This window comes from Chrysemys picta, unplaced genomic scaffold, assembly GCF_011386835.1.
Source record: "Chrysemys picta bellii isolate R12L10 unplaced genomic scaffold, ASM1138683v2 scaf2200, whole genome shotgun sequence".
In the NCBI taxonomy this organism is placed as follows: Eukaryota; Metazoa; Chordata; order Testudines; family Emydidae; genus Chrysemys; species Chrysemys picta.
This window is the reverse complement of record NW_027054904.1, coordinates 1-9384: the sequence shown is the minus strand read 5'-3', so window position 1 is coordinate 9384 and position 9384 is coordinate 1. Positions and strand designations below refer to the sequence as shown.

Here is a 9384-nt window from a genome sequence, read left to right as displayed (position 1 = left end):
AGTGCACAGTTGATTTCACATCCAGAGAAATACCTTTCCAGTGTCCCCCTGCACCACTGCGATCACCCCTCTGCTATAGATGTGAAACTTGATTGACATATGTGATCGCTCTGATCAGCATCTGTATGTGGAGAGGCTGGGGTCCCCCCCACTCCCCTTAGTGTTGAAAGGCGCTGGATTTCAGCGCCTCTTGCATTCCACAGGTGCCGGGGAAGGCAGAGCGAGCTGCGATGTGAATCCACGTGATCGCTTTTAGTCCACAGCCCCAGCTCTGCCTCCACGCTGGGCATCAGTGTAATTCCTGCTTCCCCCAGGGAGATCAGACCCACTCCATGTGTTCAACCTCCCAGGAAGCGGAGAAATCAGACTAATGCCTAGATTCCAAGGCCAGAAGGGATCACAGAGATATAATCTCATCTGCCCTCCTCTAGACCAGCCCAGAGACCTGCCCCCAAATAATTCCTACCACAGAGCTTTTCTATTTGTCTGACAATTTTATTCTTAACTATTGTTTGGCTAATTTGCTCAGTACCGACATTAGACTTACCGGTCTGTAATTGCCGGGATCACCGCTAGAGCCCTTTTTAAATATTGGCGTTACATTAGCTAACTTCCAGTCATTGGGTACAGAAGCCGATTTAAAGGACAGGTTACAAACCTTAGTTAATAGTTCCGCAACTTCCATCTGGTCCCGGTGACTTGTTAATGTTAAGTTTATCAATTAATTCCAAAACCTCCTCTAGTGACACTTCAATCTGTAACAATTGCTCAGATTTGTCACCTACAAAAGCCGGATCAGGTTTGGGACTCCCTCTAACCTCCTCAGCCGTGAAGACTGAAGCAAAGAATCCGTTTAGTTTCTCCACAATGACTTTGTTGTCTTTAAGCGCTCCTTTTGTATCTCGATCATCAAGGGGCCCCACTGGTTGTTTAGCAGGCTTCCTGCTTCTGATGTACTTAAAAAACATTTTGTTATTACCTTTGGAGTTTTTGGCTAGCCATTCTTCAAACTCCTCTTTGGCTTTTCTTATTACATTCTTGCACTTAATTTGGCAGCGTTTATGCTCCTTTCTATTTGCCTCACTTGGATTTGACTTCCACTTTTTAAAGGAAGTCTTTTTATCTCTCACTGCTTCTTTTACATGGTTGTCAAGCCACAGTGGCTCTTTTTTAGTTCTTTTACTGTGTTCCTTAATTTGGGGTATACATTGAAGTTGGGCCTCTATTATGGTGTCTTTAAAAAGCGCCCATGCAGCTTGCAGGGATTTCACTTTAGTCACTGTACTTTTTAACTTCTGTTTAACTAACCCCTTCATTTTTGCATAGTTCCCCCTTTTGAAATTAAATGCCACAGTGTTGGGCTGTTGAGATGTTCTTCCCACCACAGGGATGTTAAATGCTATTGTATGGCTTGTGGGTAAAACACATGACTGGGGCTCTGGTGAGGGGCAGTCAGTTCCTGCCTCCACTGTGAATTCCCTGCTCCTCTGTCAGTGCCTCAGTTTCCCACGAGTGTGTCTCTCGCTCCCCATAACTTTAGAATAGGAACACTACCGAACTGGAGCTGGTTGAATATTGGCAATTTTGAAATTAAAAAAAAAACATTTCAAAAGGGAACAAAGAAGCTTCAGTTCAGACCCCTCCTATTGTTTCATTTTGATCCCGGAGGTTTATTTTGGTTTGCTGGTCACTTTTTATGAAATATGACGCGGTACCATGTTGGCAACAGGAACTGAAATGATTAAAAATGTCACTAAAATCTATATACTGCTGCAAAACATTTTGATTTTGACAAAACTGGAGTTTTGGGATCTGGCAGACTGGGGCTGGACTGGCTCTGGAGAGAGATCTGTGCACAGGCGCTCAACTGACTCCCCTCCACCCGGAGAGCCGATTGCAGAGTTGGACACTGAGGAGTTGCTGATATTCAGAACAGAGTTCGTGCCACTGTTTCTGTAGCATCCCTGCCAGCTGTCAGCCTGCTCCAGCAGCGGGGCTCTCAGCCATGCAGTGAGAGATGGACACACCTGGGGAGAGCAGGGGAGACGTGCAAGAGGCAGAGGAAGAGTGAGGAGCAGCTGGGGAGGAGAATGGCTCTTCTTGCCAAAAGGGGAAGCATGGTCAGGGGGGAAAGGGGTAGGGGGAAGGAACGGGGAGATGGAGTGGTGGGCAAGGGGCATGGGATGGGGAAGAGAAGGGGAGAAGGGAAGCGGGGGCAGAGGGAGAAGCTGGGTTGGTTTGTAAACAGTGTCCTCTGCTGGGCTGCGCAGAACAGCGCTGCTCTTGTTGTGCTGTGCCTCATTGTGCCCTGCCCGCCTGCCCTTCCCTCTGGAGACTGACCATCCCGCCTCCTGCACCTTGCCCCGTGGGGGCCCACAAATAGGTTAGGCATTGGGCCCACAAAAAGTTAATCCGGCCCTGCAGAGTGGGGCTAAGAGTTTTCCTTTCGCCTTTCTGATTGTGTCCTGATTTTTTATTACTTGCTGTTTTGTAAATTGCATTTGTTCTGAACTATAGACAATGGCCAGGGAAGAGGTCAGGGAAGCGTCCATAGCAAAGAAAGTACCCAGAGTGGGGATGCTCTAGCCCGTGTCCTGAGTGGTCACAACCAGGTTGGGGGGCGAGCCCCTCAGGAAGCCTGGGCCCAGCCTTGTCGGGGTTATAAGGACTTTGCCACACAGGAGAGTGGAAGGGGAGCCCTCAAGGTGAGGCAGGCTCTGGGTGAAGGGAGTGAGGACTCAGATCCTTCTACTATTCGATTCCACCCGGGTGGTGTTTAAGTCAGGAAAGTTTCCCCGTCTACCTCTGTGCATGTTTACTGGTTTCTCCTAAAGTTCATTAAGTATTTTGGGAAAATGTGTTGGAGCGCCCACCAGTGACAGCTGCCGGCCTTACTCTGAGGCCGCCAAAAAATTTGGTTGTGAGAATCCCTGGTCTAGATGCTCATGATGGGCCCTTCTGACCTTAGAGCTTGTGACTGTAACAGAAGCTGAACACAGAGAGAAGAAGTCAAGGCAGTCGGTTGATCGCTAGGACCCAGGAGCAGCTGGGAGGCGGCTCTGGGGGGAGCGATCGCTGGGCTCAGGCCCGGCAGCAGGAAGTGACTCGCAGCCGCTGCGGTGACTCTGGCTCCAGGCTCCCGGCGAGATCCCCGAGCCCCGGCGGCTGGTGCTGGGAGCCCGGAGCCCTGGCTGCAGCCGGGAGAGGGGAATCTCCAGCAGGGCCCTTCCCGCTGCTCCCCAGGAGCCTCTCCCAGGGCAGAGCCCCCAGCCCCGCCAGGCCCCTTCCCGGCCCGGCCCCTGCCCCTGGGGGGCCCCGCTCGGAGGGAAGGTAAGAGAGACCCGCCCGGCTGCAGGGGGAGGTTTGGCCCCAGGCTGCTCCCAGCGGAGCTGGCTGCGATTCCCGCCCTGGGCCCGGGAAAGCTGCCGCCAGCTCCCGGTGTGTGCGGGCAGGATCACGTTACCACCCACCCCCTATCTGCTGCTTTGTTTCCCTGCCCCAGGCCTCGCTGGTCTGGACGGAGGCTTCAGCTCAGGGAGATCTGAGGGGGGCAGAATGTGGCAGGGGCCAAACTGAATGCAGGGTGGTGGTGGGGCAGCTGGGAGTCGGGGGAGGAGAGGTGCTCAGGGCAGGCCCGGCTCTAGGTTTTTTGCAGCCCCAAGCAAAACATTTTTTGACTGTCCCCCACTCCAGCCTTGGGCTCCCCCTCTCACCAGTTCCCTCCCACACCCCCTGCCGCCCCAGCCCTGGGCTCCCCCCCTGAAACGTGACCTCCTCCTTCACCACACCAATCCCTGTTTACACTTGCAGTGGGGATCAAACCATTTCTCCTATTTTTATTTCACTTTAGTATAAATCTCACCCCCTCCCCCGTCCCCCGCAACCCCATCTTTAGTGCTCCAAATGCACATGGACGGCATAGGGACTAACCCTCAAACCTTGTACCCAGAAAGGGATGGGGAGCTAGTAAAGAGGGTTCAGGCAGAGGAGCAGGTGTGGGGGTGCTTAGGGGCTCTACACTGGCAGAGGAGCGGGTGTGATGTACTCGCGGAGGAGGAGAGGGGGTATCAGGAGGGTTGCCGGAGAAGAGGTGCAGGGGAGGGTGGAGGTGCGGGAGGAGTGGGCTGGGAGAGGGTACAAGGGGAGAGGTGCGGGTGAAGGGAGAGTACAAGGGGAAGGGGTGTGGTGAAGGAGCGATGGGGGGAGGTACAAGAGGAGGGGCTGTGAGCGGGATGGGGTGTGCAAGGGCTGAGAGGGGCAGGCACTGACAGCTGCTTCCCCAGCCCCCTGCAGGCAGAGCCGAGAGGACAGACACTGACCCCCCCAGGTGCTCGGAGCCGGGCTCTGCCTCTCCCCGCCCAGGGCAGGCAGCGCGGGGCTGAGGCGGGGGAGGTGCGCGGCGGGCTGGGTCTGGGGGCAGAAGGGGGCGGTGGCAGCTCCCTGGCAGCTCGGGCTGCCCAGCCACTCGCCCTGTCAGCGCGCGAGCCGGGATCCGCCCCCTGCCCAGCCCGGCGGCGCCTGCACAGCCCCCTCGGGCGGGGAAACGCCGCGCTGCCCTGGGGAGACTCAGAGCAGCAGCGGCACCAGGACCCCTCCCCCCTCCCTGCCTCCCGGGCCCCACTTCCCTCCCCCCTCCCCGGCTCCTCACCCCCAGGCTGGGCTGCAGTTCAGGCTGCCCGGGCGGCTCGGAGCATCATCCCCCGGAGCTGAGCCCCTCTCGCCGCCGCAGCCGGGCTCAGCTCCGGGGATGACGCTCCGGCTCTCCAGCGGCCGGGCAGCCTGAACTGCCGTCCAGCCTGTGCGACTCCGGCTGCCATGAGCGCCATCTAGAGACTGCAGCCAGAACTGCAGTGTCAGCTCCAGCTCAGCCTGAAAGCCTCAGCTGACAGGGAACAGCTTGGTTCAGGATCAGCTCCTGTTTTTGCGCCCCAAGCGAAAAAAAAAAGGGGGGAGGCTGGAGTGCCACCCCTTGGAAAGTGCCGCCCTGGCTTGAAGGGGTTTCCATCCTATCCAGTATTTACAGTTTGGTTCAATGGCTCTCAGCGCCCCCCATGGTACGGATTGTTTCAGCCCTCCTGCCTGGGACTCGGAGCCAGGGATAAGAATATGGTACAGCCGGCGGGGGGTGAACCTAGGGTTGAGGGAGGCAAGCCCCCTACACCCAGTGTAGGGGCAGGACTCCAGCCCCTGAGAACCCCCAATAACCCCCCCACCTGCTAAGCATGTGGCCCCAGCCTCCCCATCCCTGGATCCCACGGAGGGCATATGGCCCCAGCCAGAACCCCGGGGGCAGCCTAAGGAAAAGCCTGACCCGCTCCTCACAGGGGCTGTGCACCCCACCTCCGCAGTCAGCGGTGACTCTCAGTCAGCTTGGAAAACAGACGGGTTTATTTCCTCGCTGGGAACACAGCACAGAACAGAGCTTGTTAGCACAGAAATCAGAAGCAATCAGCAAAGTCCATCTGGGTGGGGAATCCAGACCCCTGAGCCCTGGGCTTTCGCCGATGAGTCCCAAACCAGGAGACTGACCCACGTCCAGCCCCCCACATTGAATGAAGTGACGCCCTGCTGCCCCTCCTCCATGCTTTCTCTCTTTCCCAGGAAAACAGGTCACCTGGCCTCCTCCTCTCTCTTTGTTCTCCCACAACTTCGGCTGGCTGCCTCCTTGCAGAGGACCGTTTTTGGCCATAGCTTGCCAGGATACAGAATTTTGGCCATTCTCTGTGCCCAGGCAGCCACTCTGCAGTCACACCCACCCTCTAGAGATCTCTGCAATGATCACACACCTGTATCCCACCAGTTCAATACTTGAGTAACACATGGGGAAACTGTGGCACACATTCAGTATTCACAGAAAACATTCAGAACATTCCCACGTCATCACACCCCTTTGAGACCAGCCCAGGGGCACTTTCTCCAGTGGCTGGAACCACTCTGACAATACCAGCCCCTGAGCCTGAGCCTCCAAGTGATGGAGAGACCTGGGGAAATGGCTGGATCCGGGCAGGGAAATGACTCTGTACAAAGGGCCCCTTTCAGGGACCAGCTGGTGAGTTTGGCCTACAAGGGGAGGGGCTCCCTGTGTCTGTGAGTCCCAGAGCTGCTGCCCTCAGTGACAGAGCCGGGTTCAATCCCCGTTACCAGTGTCAGTGGCTGAGCTGCCTAAGGAGAGCAAAGGCCCACGACAATGGGGCAGTCGCCCATTCTCCCGGGGTGAGGGAAGAAGATAAAAGGGGAGAGCAGAGAGACTTGAAGGGCAGCAGGAGCAAGAAATGGGGAGGGAGGTTCCCAGCTCCCAGCCCTGCCCAGATCCATTCCCTGCACCCCCGGGGCAGTCAGCTCTCCTGGGAACAAGGGGAGGAGCTGAGAGAGGAAAAGCCAGTTGCTCACTCTGCTGAGCACCGCAGGACTGAGGGAGACGGGGGAGAGCTAGAGGGGTTACAATACACTGTGGGGCAGTGCCCTAAAGTGACTCCTTTGATTCTGCTCTTTTTCCAGCGTTTGGCTCAGAGATGCTGTTCCTGGGAGGTTTAGGAGGTCCTTCGTGGGTTTAGTTCTAATGGGGCATGTGGGGGCCTGGCCGTGTTATACCAATAGAATAAAAACCAGCAGGATCTTATTAAGAGGGATAAGGCAAAGATGCCACATTTATTGTAAATATACTGATAAAGCAAAAGATAAAAGTAAACAACGTTGTTTGACTACTTATTTCTTATACACACACACACACATATATATATATATATAGAGAGAGAGAGATTCATTCACACAACCAAAAACAACAAAGAGTCTGGTGGCACCTTAAAGACTAACAGATTTATTTGGGCATAAGCTTTCGTGAGTAAAAACCTCACTTCTTCGGATGCATAGAGTGAAAGCTACAGATGCAGGCATTATATACAGACACATGGAGAGCAGGGAGTTACTTCACAAGTGGCGAACCGGTGTTGACAAGGCCAATTCAACACCGGTTCGCCACTTGTGAAGTAACTCCCTGCTCTCCATGTGTCTGTATATAATGCCTGCATCTGTAGCTTTCACTCTATGCATCCGAAGAAGTGAGGTTTTTACTCACGAAAGCTTATGCCCAAATAAATCTGTTAGTCTTTAAGGTGCCACCAGACTCTTTGTTGTTTTTGTAGATACAGACTAACACGGCTACCCCCTGATACTATTCACACAACCATTCATTCAAGTTCTGTATAGGTGTTATAGTTACCAGCCTAGAAGTTGCTCATGCCAAGTTACTGGCCAGGTATCTTGGTCATGAGGATGGAGCCAAGTCTGTGTCAGGTGCACCTGATGCCCCTGGAGGCTGGCAGCAGAACCAGAGACTCAAAGTCATCAGTCTTTAGAGTCCATTCTTATAGGAATTAATTCCTATGTTAGTCTATGGGAGCTGTTTCATCCTGCTGTTGCTGACTCAATCAGCAGATGGCACATTCCTGTCCAAAGTGGCACATTCCTGGTGGCTCCACACTGTCCAAAGTTTGTGTTTCTCATCCTTCCAGGTGATGGGGTGGATCCCAGTTTACCCTCCGGGGGTTGTCTGGTGGTCCTACTCGACACATTCTTCGGCCGATGGATACTCCTTTTCTAGGCTGGCACCTCCCTAACCATTCATGTATATCAAGCATTCATCAGCATACATTCCATATCTTAACCATATTTTAATTTACTGTCTCCACCACTTTTAGGGTGTGTGCTAATTCATTTGAGACTCCCGGCCCTTTAATCACAGAGGGTGGGGGTCTGTCCTAGGAGCCATTGAATGAAGTGAAAGTCACTTAACGGCTTATAGTGTTTGTTTACCTTGTATCAATTACTTCAAGAACAAAGTCAGTTAACTTGTTTGTAAGTTTTACATAGTAGTAAAGTATCTTTCACAGGATAGATATAATCAATGGTTTCTACAGACAGTAGCTTACAAGTTTTAACAGAAGACCCAAAAGATTTTGGTACTTGGTGAAACTGTTGGATATTAAAGTGTGGGGGACAAATTATGAGGGGGTCACTGTCACTTGGGGGAATCACTGTTAATCCCTTCTTTAATATCCCTTCAGCCGGGGTGGTAATGAACTAACTGGGTTTTTTCCCAGCATGGTAGAGTCCTAGAATCTTAGCATCTGTCTGCAGAGAGAGAGCCTGGGGGAAATCAGGGGGTGACATGGACTCAAGCCCCTTCTGTAACCTCCCCCATCGCCCCTCTCGCCCCAACAGGCTGAGGAATCACGCCCACGTTTCGCTCCAGTTTGTCCCATCTTCCAGGGGACAGGGAAGGGATATGTCTGTGATGGAGCCAGCTCAGGTAGGCGATTTTTAGGGAGCTTTTGGTGGTGGGGGAGGGGTATTGTATTTCTAAACCAGGAAACACCCCGCTGGGCAGGGCTGGGAAAACTGACCAGACTCCCAGAGCTGGAGCCTGACCCCACTGGCCAGAGGCTGCTGTGAAATACGAAGGGATGCAGTTGGTATTCCTCTCCCTGTCCCCAGGTCAGAGCTCTGCTTCCCATATCAGCCTGTGGCTGGCAGGCATGTGGTAAATGAAAAGACCCTGCCCACCTCCATGTACTGGGGGGGGGACAAGGAGCTCTCACCTTTTACCCACTCCCTGAAGCCTCCTGGATGCTCTGAGCAGCGTACGGGGAGGATTCTCCTTCTCTGTCTCTCCCTCCCATGACTAGTGGCATTGTGGGTGGGGCAGCAGGTTTTGAGTGGGGGATTCTTGTTGTTTCAGATGCTGGTGACCTTCGAGGAGGTGGCTGTGTATTTCACCCAGGGGCAGGGGGCTCTGCTGGACCCCACTCAGAGAGCCCTCTACAGGGACGTCATGTGGGAGAACTACGAGATGGTGACCTCGCTGGGTAAGGGAATTCTGGCCCTTTGGTTATTGGAAGTTGGTGTGTGGGGGGGTCTGTGTGTCTGACTCTGCTCAGGTTCTTCCCTCATTACTCTCCAATGAGACCAGGGTGTCAAAACCTAAGACACATACTAAATCATCCCGACCCCCCTAGTTTGCAAGGTGGAGAATCCGTGTATTGTCCTGTCTGTGTTGTTTCTCGGTCGCTCACAGAATCCCTCTTCTCCCTCCTACTAGGGAACAGCTGCAGCCATGTGGAGGGCTCTGGGTTCCACGGGTTTAGAAATAGGCAAGGGTTTAACACTAGAGCTGGGTGTGCGTCACAATTCTCCACACCTCGCCACATGTCTGCCTCCCCCGAGGGGGTCTCAGTGACCACGTTCCCGTCCTCTTAGATTCCACGTTCCCCAGCACAGTACAGGGACAGGTTCCGCTCACAGAATGTCCTTTCTGATAGACAATCTCTCAGTCCTCCGCACACCCTGATCTAATCTGATTTTACTCCCTGCACAGGATTCCCCCTT

General features: G+C 53.8%; 1 long non-coding RNA gene across 1 annotated transcript; it reads left to right on the top strand.

The window, feature by feature from the left end:
• Window positions 1-3034: 3034 nt before the first annotated feature.
• Window positions 3035-9174, top strand: LOC135980204 (uncharacterized). Its single transcript, XR_010597388.1, has 3 exons — window positions 3035-3330; window positions 8221-8308; window positions 8738-9174. It is a non-coding gene; the product is annotated as an uncharacterized LOC135980204 (long non-coding RNA).
• Window positions 9175-9384: the final 210 nt, after the last annotated feature.